Source organism: Oncorhynchus keta, chromosome 1 (genome assembly GCF_023373465.1).
Source record: "Oncorhynchus keta strain PuntledgeMale-10-30-2019 chromosome 1, Oket_V2, whole genome shotgun sequence".
Classification (NCBI taxonomy): domain Eukaryota; kingdom Metazoa; phylum Chordata; class Actinopteri; order Salmoniformes; family Salmonidae; genus Oncorhynchus; species Oncorhynchus keta.
In genome coordinates, this window is record NC_068421.1 from 3,128,416 (window position 1) to 3,148,272 (window position 19,857).

Sequence of the window (19,857 nt, forward strand, 5' to 3'; positions counted from 1 at the left end):
CCCTCTCCCTCTATGTCTCCCTCTCCCTCTCCCTCTATGTCTCCCCCTCTCCCTCTATGTCTCCCCCTCTCCCTCTCCCTCTCCCTCTTCCTCTCCCTCTCCCTCTCCCTCTCCCTCTCCCTCTCCCTCTCCCTCTCCCTCTCCTCTCCCTCTACAGTGGGTATCATAAGTACCAACCCCCCTTTGAATATTGTCACATATTGTTGCATGGCAAAATGGGATTGAAATGAATCTGGCGAAGAACGTTGTACTTTCTAACGTGCCACCATTTGTTATAGATGAAGTGTTGGAGAGTTATGTCGTCATGGACAACTTGTATCTACAATAAAAAAAGTTTGTTTTCGGATGCAAATCTCCTTTTTGGCTGAAACATGTTGTGTCTCATAAGAGACAAGTGCACATGATTTTAAAGATGATGATAGTGATGAGTTTTAATCTTGACAGATTTGATTATGTGTTCTATGCTTCGACTGTCACGTTTTAGGCAAGAATCCAGATCAGAGTCCTAAAGCTACAGAACAGCAGGTAGGCTCAGGGTCAGGGCAGGAAGAGGTCAGTAATCCAGATCAGAGTCCTAAAGCTACAGAACAGCAGGTAGGCTCGGGGTCAGGGCAGGCAGAGGTCAGTAATCCAGATCAGAGTCCTAAAGCTACAGAACAGCAGGTTGGCTCAGGGTCAGGGCAGGCAGAGGTCAGTAATCCAGATCAGAGTCCTAAAGCTACAGAGCAGCAGGTAGGCTCAGGGTCAGGGCAGGCAGAGGTCAGTAATCCAGATCAGAGTCCTAAAGCTACAGAGCAGCAGGTAGGCTCAGGGTCAGTGCAGGCAGAGGTCAGTAATCCAGATCAGAGTCCTAAAGCTACAAAACATTAGGTAGGCTCAGGGTCAGTGCAGGCAGAGGTCAGTAATCCAGATCAGAGTCCTAAAGCTACAGAACGGCATGTAGGCTCAGGGTCAGGGCAGGCAGAGGTCAGTAATCCAGATCAGAGTCCTAAAGCTACAGAACATTAGGTAGGCTCAGGGTCAGGGCAGGCAGAGGTCAGTAATCCAGATCAGAGTCCTAAAGCTACAGAACAAAGCTACAGAACAGCAGGTAGGCTCAGGGTCAGGCAGGCAGAGGTCAGTAATCCAGATCAGAGTCCTAAAGCTACAGAACAGCAGGTAGGCAGGATCAGAGTCAGGTCAGTAATCCAGATCAGAGTCCTAAAGCTACAGAACAGCAGGTAGGCTCAGGGTCAGGGCAGGCAGAGGTCAGGATCAGAGTCAAAGCTACAGAACAGCAGGTCTCAGGGTCAGGGCAGGCAGAGGTCAGTAATCCAGATCAGAGTCCTAAAGCTACAGAGCAGCAGGTAGGCTCAGGGTCAGGCAGGCAGAGGTCAGTAATCCAGATCAGAGTCCTAAAGCTACAGAACAGCAGGTAGGCTCAGGGTCAGGGCAGGCAGAGGTCAGTAATCCAGATCAGAGTCCTAAAGCTACAGAACATTAGGTAGGCTCAGGGTCAGGGCAGGCAGAGGTCAGTAATCCAGATCAGAGTCCTAAAGCTACAGAACAGCAGGTAGGCTCAGGGTCAGGGCAGGCAGAGGTCAGTAATCCAGATCAGAGTCCTAAAGCTACAGAACAGCAGGTAGGCTCAGGGTCAGGGCAGGCAGAGGTCAGTAATCCAGATCAGAGTCCTAAAGCTACAGAACATTAGGTAGGCTCAGGTTCAGTGCAGGCAGAATGGTCAAAACTGGGAAAACTAGATAACAGGAACAAGAAACAGACAGCATCAATGGGGAAAATGCTGGTATGCTTGACGAACCCTTGTACTAGTAGTTTTAATCCCATTCATTACCTATTTAACCCTCTGTTTCCCCTCATGTCTTTCTCAGAGATGGTTTGTTATTCAGATTTCGTGTTGTTTGTGTTGGTGGGCGACGGGTCCTCATACCATCATACTGTTTAATTATTATTCATAGTTTTGGAGTTATGTTTTATGTATTTGGCTAAGGTGCATGTACATTTACGACTTCAACTGTATATACAAGATTATAATGTAATGGATTTTATTCCTAAAAGTGATTTGTTTGTTGAATTAGTAAAGGTTCTAATGTTTAAAATAATGGCACAAGGTTTGACAAGCCCTGAAATTGCTAAACTCAATAAAGTTGTCACAAGAGTGACAAGTGATTTAAATTCTTAAGGAAATGAGTGACAAGTGATTTAAATTCTTAAGGAAATGAGAGTTCAGTCGCTCTGTAACTCTGTAAAGAGATGTGTTTTTTTGTCTGTTACTTCCTGTAAAGATATGTGTTTTTTCTGTTACTTCCTGTAAAGAGATGTGTTTTTTCTGTTACTTCCTGTAAAGAGATGTATTTTCTGTCTGTTCCTGTAAAGAGATGTGTTTTCTCTCTCCTTATGTTATGTCAATAGGAGAGTGTGTGTGCGTGTGGGGGGGAGGGGGGTAGTAATAAATGCTCAAAAAGTGGGGGTGGGGCTATCTTGTTCTCAAAAGGGTTTTTGCCGTTGTCATGTGAGGTTGAGGAGGTAGTTGAGGGGAGGTCTTTTAAAAGTCAGAGCGAAGTGTGGAAACATCACAATGTGTTTGATAAATGTATATTCCCCCAGTGGGGGCAGTTGAGAGGGTATGTTTTTTAGAGACATTATCAAATACCATTGAGAAATGTAACACTGAGGATTATTTCTTTATTGCTGGGGATTTGAACTGCACAGTCAGTTGTTTAGATATAAATCACAAAGAACCTCATAGAGCCTCAAGGACTTAAAAAAAAAGCGTTATTGTAACACATGAACTGTGGTATTTCGAGGAGCAAATATGGAGTCACGAGACAGTACACACGGGCTAATATGGGAGAGAACATCATCTCTCTGGCCAGGTTAGATAGGTTTTATATTTTTGAGCATCAGTCTCAGGTCTGTAAATCAAGTGTGATAACCTCAATGGGATTTTCTAATCATTGTTCAATAACAGAGCTAGTGTTCATTAATGCTGTAAGACCAAAAGCTCATGCTGGCATTTTAATTTAACTTTACTGAGTGATGATCACTTCAGGAAATGTTGTAGTTTTTTCTGGGAGAGGTAGAGGTCTGAAAAGGCCATTTATCCCTTCAACAGTGGTGGGATGTAGGGAAAATCCAGGTTCAACAATTCTGTAATCAGTACACGATGAATGTTACCAGAGACATCACCAGATCAATGAACACCCTAGATTCTGAAATAATGAAATTCCTGATGTTGGACCACAGGAGTTTGAGGCCATACTCAGGCTCTCAAGAGCTGGTGCTTAAAGCTAGTGAGGGAGATAAGATGTCTGGCTAGACTGTAAACTCTCCTTCCAGACTCATATCAAACATCTCCAATCTAAAATCAAATCTAGAGTCGGCTTTCTATTCCGCAACAAAGCCTCCTTCACTCACGCCGCCAAACTTACCCTAATAAAACTGACTATCCTACCGATCCTCGACTTCGGCGATGTCATCTACAAAATAGCTTCCAACACTCTACTCAGCAAACTGGATGCAGTTTATCATAGTGCCATCCGTTTTTTACTAAAGCACCTTATACCATCCACCACTGCGACCTGTATGTTCTAGTCGGCTGGCCCTCGCTACACATTCGTCGCCAGATCCACTGGCTCCAGGTCATCTACAAGTCCATGCTAGGTAAAGCTCTGCCTTATCTCAGTTCACTGGTCACGATGGCAACACCCACCCGTAGCACGCGCTCCAGCAGGTATATCTCACTGATCATCCCTAAAGCCAACACCTCATTTGGCCGCCTTTCGTTCCAGTTCTCTGCTGCCTGTGACTGGAACAAATTGCAAAAATCGAGACTTTTATCTCCCTCCCTTAGTCTATGGCTGCCTGAGGCGGTTCTCAATCAGAGTCAGGTGATTTATCGTTGTCTCTGATTGGGAACCATATTTAGGCAGCCATATTCTGTGAGTGTTTTCGTGGGTGATTGTTCCTGTCTTTGTGTTTGCACCAGATAGGGCTGTTTCGGTTTTTTCACTTTTCATATTTTTGTAGTTTCCGCTTGTATTGTTTTTTCCTTCATTAAAATATTATCATGAATCATCATCACGCTGCATTTTGGTCCGATCCTTATTCTACGTCTTCGTCAGAGGAGGAGATAGAAGAACGCCGTTACACAGCTGTTCTAAATTTCTCCAAGATCCTGGTGAAGGGCAAAATCATCACCCTAAAGCAGTTAATAACGGACACGGCTGGGCCCACCTTAATGGATGGAGGACGGATGGCTGAACATTTGAGGGTGAAGTCGGAAGGGATTGTCGTACAAGTTTCTGTCAGTAGAAGAGTGGTTGATGCGTAATAATCAAAAGAAGGAGGTACAAGATGAAAACCTCCACAATTCTAGGACTAGGGATTACACCCAGTCACACCCATATCCCATATATATTACACCCAATATCACAGTCACACCCATATCCCATATATATTACACCCATATCCCAGAGTCACACCCATATCCCATATATATTACACCCATATCCCATATATATTACACCCATATCCCAGAGTCACACCCATATCCCATATATATTACACCCAATATCCCAGTCACACCCATATCCCATATATATTACACCCATATCCCAGAGTCACACCCATAACCCATATATATTACACCCATATCCCAGAGTCACACCCATATCCCATATATATTACACCCAATATCCCAGTCACACCCATATCCCATATATATTACACCCATATCCCAGAGTCACACCCATATCCCATATATACTACACCCAATATCCCAGTCACACCCATATCCCATATATATTACACCCATATCCCAGAGTCCCACCCATATCCCATATATATTACACCCAATATCCCAGTCACACCCATATCCCATATATATTACACCCATATCCCAGTCACACCCATAACCCATATATATTACACCCAATATCCCAGAGTCACACCCATATCCCATATATATTACACCCATATCCCATGTATATTACACCCATATCCCATATATATTACACCCATATCCCATATATATTACACCCATATCCCATATATATTACACCCATATCCCATATATATTACACCCATATCCCATATATATTACACCCATATCCCATATATATTACACCCATATCCCATATATATTACACCCATATCCCATATATATTACACCCCCATATCCCATATATATTACACCCCATATCCCATATATATTACACCATATCCCATATATATTACACCCATATCCCATATATATTACACCCATATCCCATATATATTACACCCATATCCATATATTACACCCATATCCCATATATATTACACCCATATCCACCCATATCCCATATTACACCCATATCACCATATATATTACACCCATATCCCATATATATTACACCCATATCCCATATATATTACACCCATATCCCATATATATTACACCCATATCCCATATATATTACACCCATATCCCATATATATTACACCCATATCCCATATATATTACACCCATATCCCACCCATATCCCATATATATTACACCCATATCCACCCATATCCCATTACACCCAATATCCCAGTCACACCCATATCCCATATATATTACACCCATATCCCAGTCACACCCATAACCCATATATATTACACCCATATCCCAGAGTCACACCCATATCCCATATATATTACACCCATATATCCCATATTACACCCATATCCCATTACACCCATATCCCATATCCCATATATATTACACCCATATCCCATATATATTACACCCATATCCCATATATATTACACCCATATCCACCCATATCCCATATATATTACACCCATATCCCATATATATTACACCCATATCCCAGAGTCCCACCCATATCCCATATATATTACACCCATATCCCAGAGTCACACCCATATCCCATATATATTACACCCATATCCCATACACCCATATCCCATATATATTACCCATATCCCATCACCCATATCCCATATATATTACACCCATATCCCATATATATTACACCCATATCCCATATATATATTACACCCATATCCCATATATATTACACCCATATCCCATATATTACCCCATATCCCATATATATTACACCCATATCCCATATATATTACACCCATATCCCATATATATTACACCCCATATCCCATATATATTACACCCATATCCCATATATATTACACCCATATCCCACCCATATCCCATATATATTACACCCATATATATTACCCATATCCCATATATATTACACCCATATCCCATATATATTACACCCATATCCCATATATATTACACCCATATCCCATATATATTACACCCATATCCCATATATATTACACCCATATCCCATATATATTACACCCATATCCCATATATATTACACCCATATCCCATATATATTACACCCATATCCCATATATATTACACCCATATCCCATATATTACACCCCATATATTACACCCATATATTACACCCATATCCCATGTATATATTACACCCATATCCCATATATATTACACCCATATCCCATATATATTACACCCATATATATATATTACACCCATATCCCATATATATTACACCCATATCCCATATATATTACACCCATATCCCATATATATTACACCCATATCCCATATATATTACACCCATATCCCATATATATTACACCCATATCCCATATATATTACACCCATATCCCATTACACCCATATCCCATATATATTACACCCATATCCCCCATATATATTATTACCCCATATCCCCCATATATATTACACCCATATCCCATGTACACCCATATCCCATATATATTACACCCATATCCCATATATATTACACCCATATCCCAGTCATTACACCCATATCCCATATATATTACACCCATATCCCATGTATATTACACCCATATCCCATATATATTACACCCATATCCCATATATATTACACCCATATCCCATATATATTACACCCATATCCCATATATATTACACCCATATCCCATATATATTACACCCATATCCCATATATATTACACCCATATCCCATATATATTACACCCATATCCCATATATATTACACCCATATCCCATATATATTACACCCATATCCCATATATATTACACCCATATCCCATATATATTACACCCATATCCCATATATATTACACCCATATCCCATATATATTACACCCATATCCCATATATATTACACCCATATCCCATATATATTACACCCCATATATATTACACCCATATCCCATATATATTACCCATATCCCATATATATTACACCCATATCCCATATATATTACACCCATATCCCATATATATTACACCCATATCCCATACCCATATCCCATATTATTACACCCATATCCCCATATATATATATTACACCCATATCCCATATATATTACACCCATATCCCATATATATTACACCCATATCCCATATATATTACACCCATATCCCATATATATTACACCCATATCCCATATATATTACACCCATATCCCATATATATTACACCCATATCCCCATATCCCATATATATTACACCCAATATCCCAGTCACACCCATATCCCATATATATTACACCCATATCCCAGTCACACCCATAACCCATATATATTACACCCAATATCCCAGATATCACACCCATATCCCATATATATTACACCCATATCCCATATATATTACACCCATATCCCATATATATTACACCCATATCCCATATATATTACACCCATATCCCATATATATTACACCCATATCCCATATATATTACACCCATATCCCATATATATTACACCCATATCCCATATATATTATTACACCCATATCCCATATATATTACACCCATATCCCATATATATTACACCCATATCCCATATATATTACACCCATATCCCATATATATTACACCCATATCCCATATATATTACACCCATATCCCATATATATCCCATATATATTACACCCATATCCCATATATATTACACCCATATCCCATATATATTACACCCATATCCCATATATATTACACCCATATCCCATATATATTACACCCATATCCCATATATTACACCCATATCCCATATATATTACACCCATATCCCATATATATTACACCCATATCCCATATATATTACACCCATATCCCATATATTACACCCATATCCCATATATATTACACCCAATATAGTCACACCCATATCCCATATATATTACACCCATATCCCATATATATTACACCCATATCCCATATATATTACACCCATATCCCATATATCACCCATATCCCATATATATTACACCCATATCCCATATATATTACACCCATATCCCATATATATTACACCCATATCCCATATATATTACACCCATATCCCATATATATTACACCCATATCCCATATATATTACACCCATATCCCATATATATTACACCCATATCCCATATATTACACCCATATCCCATATATATTACACCCATATCCCATATATATTACACCCATATCCCATATATATTACACCCATATCCCATATATATTACACCCATATCCCATATATATTACACCCATATCCCATATATATTACACCCATATCCCAGAGTCCCACCCATATCCCATATATATTACACCCATATCCCAGAGTCACACCCATATCCCATATATATTACACCCAATATCCCAGTCACACCCATATCCCATATATATTACACCCATATCCCAGTCACACCCATATCCCATATATATTACACCCAATATCCCAGAGTCACACCCATATCCCATATATATTACACCCATATCCCATGTATATTACACCCATATCCCATATATATTACACCCATATCCCATATATATTACACCCATATCCCATATATATTACACCCATATCCCATATATATTACACCCATATCCCATGTATATTACACCCATATCCCATGTATATTACACCCATATCCCATATATATTACACCCATATCCCATATATATATATACACCCAATATATCCCCCATATATATTACACCCATATCCCATATATATTACACCCATATCCCATATATATTACACCCATATCCCATATATATTACACCCATATCCCATGTATATTACACCCATATCCCATATATATTACACCCATATCCCATATATATTACACCCATATCCCATATATATTACACCCATATCCCATATATAATACACCCATATCCCATATATATTACACCCATATCCCATATATATTACACCCATATCCCATATATATTACACCCATATCCCATATATATTACACCCATATCCCATATATATTACACCCATATCCCATATATATTACACCCATATCCCATATATATTACACCCATATCCCATATATATTACACCCATATCCCATATATATTACACCCATATCCCATATATATTACACCCATATCCCATATATATTACACCCATATCCCATATATATTACACCCATATCCCATATATATTACACCCATATCCCATATATATATCCCATACACCCATATCCCATATATATTACACCCATATCCCATATATATTACACCCATATCCCATACACCCATATCCCATATATATTACACCCATATCCCATATATATTACACCCATATCCCATATATATTACACCCATATCCCATATATATTACACCCATATCCCATATATATTACACCCATATCCCATATATATTACACCCATATCCCATATATCCCATTATATTACACCCATATCCCATATATATTACACCCATATCCCATATATATTACACCCATATCCCATATATATTACACCCATATCCCATATATATACCCATATCCCATATATACACACCCAATATCCCAGAGTCATAATATTACACCCATAGTCATTAGTGGATTTGAGAGGGTTGGAAGAGGTGGGTTTGGATATATTTACACCCATATCCCATATATATTACACCCATATCCCATATATATTGGAAATATCCCAGAGTTTGGAAGAAAGGAGTCATTAGTGGATTTGAGAGGGTTATAAGAATAATAATAATAATAATAATATATGCCATTTAGCAGACGCTTTTATCCAAAGCGACTTACAGTCATGTGTGCATACATTCTACGTATGGGTGGTCCCGGGAATCGAACCCACTACCCTGGCGTTACAAGCGCCATGCTCTACCAACTGTGCTACAGAAGGACCAAGGTGGGTTTGGAAGAGGTGGGTTTGGATGAGATGAATGGGAAAGACTTACATAGGGGTTGTGTCAAGGTTTTGAATAAAGATAAATTGAAGAATTGAAAAGACCCTCCTTGGAGGGTAACACTGGGCCTTGATGACAAGGTAAAGCCAGCATGGAGAACACTGTACAAGCCACCATTACTAAAGTGGACTGGTGATATGTAATGGAGGGTGTTGATGACAAGGTAAAGCCAGCATGGAGAACACTGTACAGGGGACTGGTGATATGTAATGGAGGGTGTTGATGACAAGGTAAAGCCAGCATGGAGAACACTGTACAAGCCACCATTACTAAAGGGTACTGGTGGTATGTAATGGAGGGTGTTGATGACAAGGTAAAGCCAGCATGGAGAACACTGTACAGGGGACTGGTGATATGTAATGGAGGGTGTTGATGACAAGGTAAAGCCAGCATGGAGAACACTGTACAAGCCACCATTACTAAAGGGGACTGGTGATATGTAATGGAGGGTGTTGATGACAAGGTAAAGCCAGCATGGAGAACACTGTACAGGGGACTGGTGATATGTAATGGAGGGTGTTGATGACAAGGTAAAGCCAGCATGGAGAACACTGTACAGGGGACTGGTGATATGTAATGGAGGGTGTTGATGACAAGGTAAAGCCAGCATGGAGAACACTGTACAGGGGACTGGTGATATGTAATGGAGGGTGTTGCATGGCACTATTGCAGTTAATGCTTTTGTATCTGTTATTAACTCAGATGTTGGAGACAGATGTCCTTTTTGTAACGCAAGAGAAAAAATGTTCACAGTTTTATGGAGTGTGAGAGGATAAAACCTCTCTTTGAAATACTAGAGTCTTTGTTTACAGCTTTGGGGGAGATTTTCAATAACACCGTTTTTCTTTAGGGGTTTCATGGTAAGCAACAGAAAATTAAATGTCAACTGTTATATTTAATTTAGGGACAACCTAAGATGTTAATTTTTCTGAGTAGGAAACATAAAATAGACACAGGATATGGGCAGGATGTAAGATGTGTTTATAAAAGATTAGTCAAAGCGAGAATAAAAGTGGATTTTGAGTTCTTCTCGGCTGTAAAAGATCTCCCATTGTTTGAGGAGAAGTGGGCTTATGAAGGAGCGGTTTGTTTTGTGGAGGAGAAACAATTTATCTTCTTATGAAATCAATTGAATTTGCTTTATTATTTAATATAATACATTTGTATTTAGGAATGACAAATGTGTTGTTTAATTTCTGAAAAGGCACAGTGTGCCATTATTTGTGTCTCTCTCTCTCTCTCTCTCTCTCTCTCTCTCTCTCTCTCTCTCTCTCTCTCTCTCTCTCTGTCTCTCTCTCTCTCTCTCTCTCTCTCTCTCTCTCTCTCTCTCTCTCTCTCTCTCTCTCTCTCTCTCTCTCTCTCTCTCTCTCTCTCTCTCTCTCTCTCTCTCTCTCTCTCTCTCTCTCTCTCTCTCTCTCTCTCTCTCTCTCTCTCTCTCTCTCTCTCTCTCTCTCTCTCTCTCTCTCTCTCTCTCTCTCTCTCTCCTCTTGTGAATTCCCACTCTGATTAAAACTCATCAGGAGTGTATGCCCAAATTAACATACACTCCTTAATTTACACCTCCTTTCATTAGAGAGAGGGAGGTATGAGGAGGGAGGGAGGGAGGGAGGGAGGGAGGGAGGGAGGGAGGGAGGGAGGGAGGGAGGGAGGGAGGGAGGGAGGGAGGGAGGGAGGAGAGCTACCTTTGTTTGAAGCAAACTTCATCTCCTTGAACAGCCTGTGGTTTTTCATCAGAAATGTTCTGTCGTTAATTACCCTGGCTCTTCTTTTCCTTCTTCACCCTCTCCTCCACTCATCTTCTCTTCCTTTCCTTCTTCACCCTCTCCTCCACTCGTCTTCGTCTTCTCCTTCTTCACTCTCTCCTTCACTCGTCCTCTTACTCTCCTTCTTCAACCTCTTCTCCACTCATCTTCTTCTTCTCCTTCTTCTTCACCCTCTCCTCCACTCGTCTTCATCTTCTCCTTCTTCACCCTCTCCTCCACTTGTCTTCATCTTCTCCTTCTTCACCCTCTTCTCCACTCATCTTTTTCTTCTCCTTCTTCACCCTCTCCTCCACTCTTCTTCTCCTTCTGACACAATGGGACAGGGTCTGCTGCTGCATAGTTAATTAAACACACCCTGTCACAACGTATTTGGTGGTGGAATGAAGGATAGAGGAGGAGGAGGAGAGAAAGAAAGAAAAATTGAGAGATGAGAGAGATGAGGGGTAGTCTGGTGGTGTGACTGGTGAGATGGAGAGAGATGAGCGGTAGTCTGTAGGTATGACTGGTGAGATGGAGAGAGATGAGGGGTAGTTTGGAGGTATGACTGGTGAGATGGAGAGAGATGAGGGGTAGTCTGTAGGTATGACTGGTGAGATGGAGAGAGATGAGGGGTAGTCTGGTGGTATGACTGGTGAGATGTAGAGAGATGAGGGGTAGTCTGGAGGTATGACTGGTGAGATGGAGAGAGATGAGGGGTGAGATGGTGAGATGGAGAGAGATGAGGGGTAGTCTGGAGGTATGACTGGTGAGATGGAGAGAGATGAGGGGTAGTCTGGAGGTATGACTGGTGAGATGGAGAGATGAGGTATGGTAGTCTGGAGGTATGACTGGTGAGATGGAGAGAGATGAGGGGTAGTCTGGAGGTATGACTGGTGAGATGGAGAGAGATGAGGGGGGTAGTCTGGAGGTATGACTGGTGAGATGGAGAGAGATGAGGGGTAGTCTGGAGGTATGACTGGTGAGATGGAGAGAGATGAGGGGTAGTCTGGAGGTATGACTGGTGAGATGGAGAGAGATGAGGGTAGTCTGGAGGTATGACTGGTGAGATGGAGGTATGACTGGAGATGGAGAGAGAGTCTGGAGGTATGACTGGTGAGATGGAGAGAGATGAGGGGTAGTCTGGAGGTATGACTGGTGAGATGGAGAGAGATGAGGGGTAGTCTGGAGGTATGACTGGTGAGATGGAGAGAGATGAGGGGTAGTCTGGAGGTATGACTGGTGAGATGGAGAGAGATGAGGGGTAGTCTGGAGGTATGACTGGTGAGATGGAGAGAGATGAGGGGGAGTCTGGAGGTATGACTGGTGAGATGGAGAGAGATGAGGGGTCTGGAGGTCTGGAGGTATGACTGGTGAGATGGAGAGAGATGAGGGGTAGTCTGGAGGTATGACTGGTGAGATGGAGAGAGATGAGGGGAGGTATGACTGGTGAGTCTGGGGGTAGGATGGAGAGAGATGAGGGGTATATGACTGGTGAGATGGAGAGAGATGAGGGGTAGTCTGGAGGTATGACTGGTGAGATGGAGAGATGAGATCTGGAGGTATGACTAGTCTGGAGATGGAGAGAGATGAGGGACTGGTGAGATGACTGGAGATGGAGAGATGAGGGTAGTCTGGAGGTATGACTGGTGAGATGGAGAGAGATGAGGGGGTAGTCTGGAGGTATGACTGGTGAGATGGAGAGAGATGAGGGGTAGTCTGGAGGTATGACTGGTGAGATGGAGAGAGATGAGGGTAGTCTGGAGGTATGACTGGTGAGATGGAGAGAGATGAGGGGTAGTCTGGAGGTATGACTGGTGAGATGGAGAGAGATGAGGGGTAGTCTGGAGGTATGACTGGTGAGATGGAGAGAGATGAGGGGTAGTCTGGAGGTATGACTGGTGAGATGGAGAGAGATGAGGGGTAGTCTGGAGGTATGACTGGTGAGATGGAGAGAGATGAGGGGTAGTCTGGAGGTATGACTGGTGAGATGGAGAGATGGAGTCTGGAGGTATGACTGATGGAGGATGAGGGGTAGTCTGGAGGTATGACTGGTGAGATGGAGAGAGATGAGGGGTAGTCTGGAGGTATGACTGGTGAGATGGAGAGAGATGAGGGTAGTCTGGAGGTATGACTGGTGAGATGGAGAGATGAGGGGTAGTCTGGAGGTATGACTGGTGAGATGGAGAGAGATGAGGGGTAGTCTGGAGGTATGACTGGTGAGATGGAGAGAGATGAGGGGTAGTCTGGAGGTATGACTGGTGAGATGGAGAGAGATGAGGGGTAGTCTGGAGGTATGACTGGTGAGATGGAGAGAGATGAGGGGTAGTCTGGAGGTATGACTGGTGAGATGGAGAGAGATGAGGGGTAGTCTGGAGGTATGACTGGTGAGATGGAGAGAGATGGGGGGTAGTCTGGAGGTATGACTGGTGAGATGGAGAGAGATGAGGGGTAGTCTGGAGGTATGACTGGTGAGATGGAGAGAGATGAGGGTAGTCTGGAGGTATGACTGGTGAGATGGAGAGAGATGAGGGGTAGTCTGGAGGTATGACTGGTGAGATGGAGAGAGATGAGGGGTAGTCTGGAGGTATGACTGGTGAGATGGAGAGAGATGGGGGGTAGTCTGGAGGTATGACTGGTGAGATGGAGAGAGATGAGGGGTAGTCTGGAGGTATGACTGGTGAGATGGAGAGAGATGAGGGGTAGTCTGGAGGTATGACTGGTGAGATGGAGAGAGATGAGGGGTAGTCTGGAGGTATGACTGAGATGGAGGGAGGGGTAGTCTGGAGGTATGACTGGTGAGATGGAGAGAGATGAGGGGTAGTCTGGAGGTATGACTGGTGAGATGGAGAGAGATGAGGGGTAGTCTGGAGGTAGTCTGGAGATGGAGAGAGATGATGACTGGAGGTATGACTGGTGAGATGGAGAGAGATGAGGGGTAGTCTGGAGGTATGACTGGTGAGATGGAGAGAGATGAGGGGTAGTCTGGAGGTATGACTGGTGAGATGGAGAGAGATGAGGGTAGTCTGGAGGTATGACTGGTGAGATGGAGAGAGATGAGGGGTAGTCTGGAGGTATGACTGGTGAGATGGAGAGAGATGAGGGGTAGTCTGGAGGTATGACTGGTGAGATGGAGAGAGATGAGGGGTAGTCTGGAGGTATGACTGGTGAGATGGAGAGAGATGAGGGGTAGTCTGGAGGTATGACTGGTGAGAGATGGAGAGAGATGAGGGGTAGTCTGGAGGTATGACTGGTGAGATGGAGAGAGATGAGGGGTAGTCTGGAGGTATGACTGGTGAGATGGAGAGAGATGAGGGTAGTCTGGAGGTATGACTGGTGAGATGGAGAGAGATGAGGGGTAGTCTGGAGGTATGACTGGTGAGATGGAGAGAGATGAGGGGTAGTCTGGAGGTATGACTGGTGAGATGGAGAGAGATGAGGGGTAGTCTGGAGGTATGACTGGTGAGATGGAGAGAGATGAGGGTAGTCTGGAGGTATGACTGGTGAGATGGAGAGAGATGAGGGGTAGTCTGGAGGTATGACTGGTGAGATGGAGAGAGATGAGGGGTAGTCTGGAGGTATGACTGGTGAGATGGAGATGAGGGGTAGTCTGGAGGTATGACTGGTGAGATGGAGAGAGATGAGGGGTAGTCTGGAGGTATGACTGGTGAGATGGAGAGAGATGAGGGGTAGTCTGGAGGTATGACTGGTGAGATGGAGAGAGATGAGGGGTAGTCTGGAGGTATGACTGGTGACTGTAATGTGAGTGGAGGAGATGAGGGGTAGTCTGAGAGATGGAGAGAGATGAGGGGTAGTCTGGAGGTATGACTGGTGAGATGGAGAGAGATGAGGGGTAGTCTGGAGGTATGACTGGTGAGATGGAGAGAGATGAGGGGTAGTCTGGAGGTATGACTGGTGAGATGGAGAGAGATGAGGGGTAGTCTGGAGGTATGACTGGTGAGATGGAGAGAGATGAGGGGTAGTCTGGAGGTATGACTGGTGAGATGGGGGTAGTCTGGAGGTAGAGATGGAGAGAGATGAGGGGTAGTCTGGAGGTATGACTGGTGAGATGGAGAGAGATGAGGGGTAGTCTGGAGGTATGACTGGTGAGATGGAGAGAGATGAGGGGTAGTCTGGAGGTATGACTGGTGAGATGGAGAGAGATGAGGGGTAGTCTGGAGGTATGACTGGTGAGATGGAGAGAGATGAGGGGTAGTCTGGAGGTATGACTGGTGAGATGGAGAGAGATGAGGGGTAGTCTGGAGGTATGACTGGTGAGATGGAGAGAGGTATGATGAGGGGTAGTCTGGAGGTATGACTGGTGAGATGGAGAGAGATGAGGGGTAGTCTGGAGGTATGACTGGTGAGATGGAGAGAGATGAGGGGTAGTCTGGAGGTATGACTGGTGAGATGGAGAGAGATGAGGGGTAGTCTGGAGGTATGACTGGTGAGATGGAGAGAGATGAGGGGTAGTCTGGAGGTATGACTGGTGAGATGGAGAGAGATGAGGGGTAGTCTGGAGGTATGACTGGTGAGATGGAGAGAGATGAGGGGTAGTCTGGAGGTATGACTGGTGAGATGGAGAGAGATGAGGGGGTAGTCTGGAGGGGTATGACTGGTGAGATGGAGGTAGATGAGGGATGAGGGGTAGTCTGGAGGTATGACTGTGAGATGGAGAGAGATGAGGGTAGTCTGGAGGTATGACTGGTGAGATGGAGAGAGATGAGGGGTAGTCTGGAGGTATGACTGGTGAGATGGAGAGAGATGAGGGGTAGTCTGGAGGTATGACTGGTGAGATGGAGAGAGATGAGGGGTAGTCTGGAGGTATGACTGGTGAGATGGAGAGAGATGAGGGGTAGTCTGGAGGTATGACTGGTGAGATGGAGAGAGATGAGGGGTAGTCTGGAGGTATGACTGGTGAGATGGAGAGAGATGAGGGGTAGTCTGGAGGTATGACTGGTGAGATGGAGAGAGATGAGGGGTAGTCTGGAGGTATGACTGTGAGATGAGAGAGATGAGGGGTAGTCTGGAGGTATGACTGGTGAGATGGAGAGAGATGAGGGTAGTCTGGAGGTATGACTGGTGAGATGGAGAGAGATGAGGGGTAGTCTGGAGGTGAGATGGAGAGAGATGAGTCTGGAGGTATGACTGGTGAGATGGAGAGAGATGAGGGGTAGTCTGGAGGTATGACTGGTGAGATGGAGAGAGATGAGGGGTAGTCTGGAGGTATGACTGGTGAGATGGAGAGAGATGAGGGGTCTGGAGGTCTGATGAGAGTGAGGGGGTGAGTCTGGTGGTATGACTGGTGAGATGGAGATGAGGGGTAGTCTGGAGGTATGACTGGTGAGATGGAGAGAGATGAGGGGTAGTCTGGAGGTATGACTGGTGAGATGGAGAGATGAGGGTAGTCTGGAGGTATGACTGGTGAGATGGAGAGAGATGAGGGGTAGTCTGGAGGTATGACTGGTGAGATGGAGAGAGATGAGGGGTAGTCTGGAGGTATGACTGGTGAGATGGAGAGAGATGAGGGGTAGTCTGGAGGTATGACTGGTGAGATGGAGAGATGATAGTCTGGAGGTATGACTGGTAGATGGAGAGAGATGAGGGTAGTCTGGAGGTATGACTGGTGAGATGGAGAGAGATGAGGGGTAGTCTGGAGGTATGACTGGTGAGATGGAGAGAGATGAGGGGTAGTCTGGAGGTATGACTGGTGAGATGGAGAGAGATGAGGGGTAGTCTGGAGGTATGACTGGTGAGATGGAGAGAGATGAGGGGGTCTGGAGGTATGACTGGTGAGATGGAGAGAGATGAGGGGTAGTCTGGAGGTATGACTGGTGAGATGGAGAGAGATGAGGGGTAGTCTGGAGGTATGACTGGTGAGATGGAGAGAGATGAGGGGTAGTCTGGAGGTATGACTGGTGAGATGGAGAGATGAGGGTAGTCTGGAGGGACTGTGAGATGGAGAGAGATGAGGGTAGTCTGGAGGTATGACTGGTGAGATGGAGAGAGATGAGGGGGTAGTCTGGAGGTATGACTGGTGAGATGGAGAGAGATGAGGGGTAGTCTGGAGGTATGACTGGTGAGATGGAGAGAGATGAGGGGTAGTCTGGAGGTATGACTGGTGAGATGGAGAGAGATGAGGGGTAGTCTGGAGGTATGACTGGTGAGATGGAGAGAGATGAGGGGTAGTCTGGAGGTATGACTGGTGAGATGGAGAGAGATGAGGGGTAGTCTGGAGGTATGACTGGTGAGATGGAGAGAGATGAGGGGTAGTCTGGAGGTATGACTGGTGAGATGGAGAGAGATGAGGGGTAGTCTGGAGGTATGACTGGTGAGATGGAGAGAGATGAGGGGTAGTCTGGAGGTATGACTGGTGAGATGGAGAGATGAGGGGTAGTCTGGAGGTATGACTGGTGAGATGGAGAGAGATGAGGGTAGTCTGGAGGTATGACTGGTGAGATGGAGAGATGAGGGGTAGTCTGGAGGTATGACTGGTGAGATGGAGAGATGAGGGAGGGGTATGACTGGTGAGATGGAGAGAGATGAGGGGTAGTCTGGAGAGATGGAGATGGAGAGAGATGAGGGGTAGTCTGGAGGTATGACTGGTGAGATGGAGAGAGATGAGGGGTAGTCTGGAGGTATGACTGGTGAGATGGAGAGAGATGAGGGGTAGTCTGGAGGTATGACTGGTGAGATGGAGAGAGATGGGGGGTAGTCTGGAGGTATGACTGGTGAGATGGAGAGAGATGAGGGGTAGTCTGGAGGTATGACTGGTGAGATGGAGAGAGATGGGGTAGTCTGGAGGTATGACTGGTGAGATGGAGAGAGATGAGGGTAGTCTGGAGGTATGGCTGGTGAGATGGAGAGAGATGGGGGGTAGTCTGGAGGTATGACTGGTGAGATGGAGAGAGATGAGGGGTAGTCTGGAGGTATGACTGGTGAGATGGAGAGAGATGGGGGGTAGTCTGGAGGTATGACTGGTGAGATGGAGGTATGACTGGAGGATGACTGGTGAGATGGAGAGAGATGAGGGGTAGTCTGGAGGTATGACTGGTGAGATGGAGAGAGATGAGGGGTAGTCTGGAGGTATGACTGGTGAGATGGAGAGAGATGAGGGGTAGTCTGGAGGTATGACTGGTGAGATGGAGAGAGATGAGGGGTAGTCTGGAGGTATGACTGGTGAGATGGAGAGAGATGAGGGTAGTCTGGAGGTATGACTGGTGAGATGGAGAGAGAGAGAGGTAGTCTGGAGGTATGACTGGTGAGATGGAGAGAGATGAGGGGTAGTCTGGAGGTATGACTGGTGAGATGGAGAGAGATGAGGGGTAGTCTGGAGGTATGACTGGTGAGATGGAGAGAGATGAGGGGTAGTCTGGAGGTATGACTGGTGAGATGGAGAGAGATGAGGGTAGTCTGGAGGTATGACTGGTGAGATGGAGAGAGATGAGGGGTAGTCTGGAGGTATGACTGGTGAGATGGAGAGAGATGAGGGGTAGTCTGGAGGTATGACTGGTGAGATGGAGAGATGATGAGGGGTAGTCTGAGGTATGACTGAGATGGAGATGAGGGTAGTCTGGAGGTATGACTGGTGAGATGGAGATGAGGGTAGTCTGGAGGTATGACTGGTGAGATGGAGAGAGATGAGGGGTAGTCTGGAGGTATGACTGGTGAGATGGAGAGAGATGAGTCTGGAGGGACTAGTCTGGAGGGAGGTATGACTGGTGAGATGGAGAGAGAGTGAGGACTGGTGAGATGGAGAGATGAGGGGGTAGTCTGGAGGTATGACTGGTGAGATGGAGAGATGAGGGGTAGTCTGGAGGTATGACTGGTGAGATGGAGAGA

The 19,857-nt window shown here is 44.5% G+C and overlaps 1 long non-coding RNA gene across 1 annotated transcript; it reads left to right on the plus strand.

The window, feature by feature from the left end:
* The first annotated feature begins 10,418 nt into the window (after nt 1-10,418).
* LOC127906316 (uncharacterized) lies at nt 10,419-10,899 on the plus strand. The gene is made up of 3 exons (XR_008060887.1): nt 10,419-10,506; nt 10,590-10,656; nt 10,740-10,899. It is a non-coding gene; the product is annotated as an uncharacterized LOC127906316 (long non-coding RNA).
* Nucleotides 10,900-19,857: the final 8,958 nt, after the last annotated feature.